We start from the raw sequence: 2892 nt of genomic DNA, 5'->3' as shown, positions 1-2892 counted from the left end.
AGTTAGTTAACATTTGAAGTATAATAAACTACCACATACCCTTCACCTAGATTCAGGGATCCACATTCCTATGGTGAGTAGTTATCATTCCAAGGACATGCTCCAGTTCTTCAATATTTCTATGTAAGTGTACAAAATAGAGTTTTTTAATTAGTATACAAAATAATTTTTCATTGGTGAAATTAAAATAGTTCAAATTTTGTGGTTGTTGTACTGGAACCTCCACTTTGTGTTTGAGGATCTGGTGAGCTCAGCCAACTAACAACTTCAAACTACTTACATCTAAGACCCTGGCTTTATTTACTTTTTTATATAAATTTAAGGGGTACAAGTGCAGTTTTGTTAAATGGATATATTGCATACTGGTGACATCCAAGCTATTAGTGTAACCATCACCCGAATACTGTACATTGTACACATTAGATAATTTCTCATGCCTCTTTCCTTTTCCACCTTCCATCCTCTACCATGTCCAAGATAATATTTGAACTAATGCCAATCCTTCACCCACAGCACCCTACCTAATACTTATTGTCTGATGTGATTAGAAGACTTACTGTTTGTGCCATCAGTATGTTTGTGCACCCATTTCCAAGTAAGCCTTTCATGCAAAGTGCCAGTGTCTAAGGAAATAGTTGATAAGGACTTCAGAGAACATAGAAGAACAAGTTGTATGACATTTTTTTGTGTGATTGTTAATGTCTTTAAGTGTGGCAGAATGCAGCCTGAGCTTTGCTTTAATTGTAATATACCATTTGGTAGTGAGGCTAATCAGCAAAATACATATATCTCCTACCTATGTTTTCCTGCCACTTTTTATTTTGAAAAATTTTGAGCCTACACAAAGGTTGCCAAGATAATATAATAAACTACCACATACTCTTCACCTAGATTTATCAATTATTAATGTAAAATGATTCCACATTTATGCTTCCTGTCTTTCTTGCATTCCCATTCACTCTATATATGTCTTTTTCTCCCCCTGCATATGTATTTAGTGCTTACTTTGCAAGTTGAATACTGTATTTCATGAAAATTCACTCCCAAATTCTTCACCATGTATCTTCTAAGAACAAAGGCATTCTCCTACATAATCACAATGCAATTTTCACATTCAGAAAGTTTAACATTGATATGATACTATTATCTAATGTACAGTCCATACCTATACTTTCTCAATTGTCCCAGCAATGTCTTTTATAGGTCTTTATTTCTTAATCCATTATCCAATCATAGATCATGAAGTGCAGTTGTTTATTATACTTACTTAACCTCTTTAATCTGGAATAACTTTCCAGCCATTCTCTCTCTCTCTCTCTCTCCCTTACCCCCCCTCTTCTCTCTCTCTCTCTCCCTTACCCCCCCCTTTTTCCTTTTTGAGACAGGGTCTCACTCTGCCACCCAGGCTGGAGTGCAGTGATGCGATCATGGCTCACTGCAGCCTCAACTTCCTGTGCTCAAGCAATCTTCCTGCCTCGGCCTCCCTAGTAGCTGGGACCACAGGCACAAGCCACCATGCCTGACTACTTTTTTCACTTTTTGTAGAAACATGGTCTCACTATGTTGCTCAGGCTACTCTTGAACTCCTGGGCTCAACAGAGCCCCTTGTCTCAGCCTCCCAAAATCCTGGGATTACAAGTGTGAGTCACCGTGCCCAGCCATTTTCTCCTTTTTTTCATGAACCCGATATTTTTGAGGAGTCCAGGTCAGCTGTTTGGCATAACATCTATCAATTTGGACTAGTCTCATTGTTTTTTCATGATTGGGTTTAGGTTAAATGTGACAGAAATACCACATAGTTGATGTTTTGTCCTCCTTAGTGCATCACAAAACAAAGTAATTTTATTCCCTTATTGGTAGTTACAATTTAGATCACTTGGTTAATGCAGTGTCCAGTAGATTTTTCTTGTCCAGTTACCTCTCTTCTTTGTAATTAGTAACTAATTTTTCACATGATACTTTTAGACTATGTGAATGTCTTGTTCTTCAAGCCTTTGTTCACTGATGATTTTTAATATTGTTGATTGAAGCAATTATTATGATGGTGTTTGTAAAATGTTTGTCTTCAATTTTTTTTTCAGACCAGGTCTTGCTCTGTCACCCAAGGTCAGTGCAGTGTCTCTACAGTTCTTTATGTCTTTAGAATATATCCCAGTGAGGATAGTCACAGTACTATGTTCAAATGTTGCTTGGATTAATTCTTCGTGTGTGTGGTTTTGTTATCAATATGGTTAATAATTAAACCAATTTGCTTATCTTAATATTTAATTTTAGCTTTTGTTACTCTTGCTAATTAAGTTTTATTTTTTGAATATGCAAAACATTAACATGGGTTGAAATCCAAAGCTATATACAAACGGGATACTCTGAGAAATCTCACTCTCTTCTCTTTTACTTTTACATCATCACCACCCATCTGCTGTAGATGCCAATTTAATTAGTTTGTGGTTTATTTTTCCTGTGTCTGTTTTTGCAAAAATAAGAGGATACACACACACACACACACTCATATTATCCCTTCATCCTTACACAAAATGTAATATATACTATGAAGCCTTTGCTTTTTTCACTTAATCACATGATCTGGAAGTTACTCAGTGTTAGTTAATTGTTATTTTCCTATTTTTTCATAGCTTCGATTGACCATATTTCATTCACATAATCTTTCAAGTGTGGGCATTTAGTTTGTTTTGGGTATGTTGTGATTACACCTAATGCCACCATGAATAAATTTGTGCATGCCTTTCTCCCAAAATTAGTTGAGAAATGCCAAGAAGACTGGCAATTTAAAGGGTAAATGCATATTTAATTTTGATAGATATTACTGAATTCTCCACCATAGGGTTTGTACCATTTTGCATTCCCATTGGCAATGTATGACAGTAAATGTTT

This window comes from Gorilla gorilla, chromosome X, assembly GCF_029281585.2.
Source record: "Gorilla gorilla gorilla isolate KB3781 chromosome X, NHGRI_mGorGor1-v2.1_pri, whole genome shotgun sequence".
Lineage (NCBI taxonomy): Eukaryota > Metazoa > Chordata > Mammalia > Primates > Hominidae > Gorilla > Gorilla gorilla.
This window is presented reverse-complemented; position numbering follows the sequence as displayed.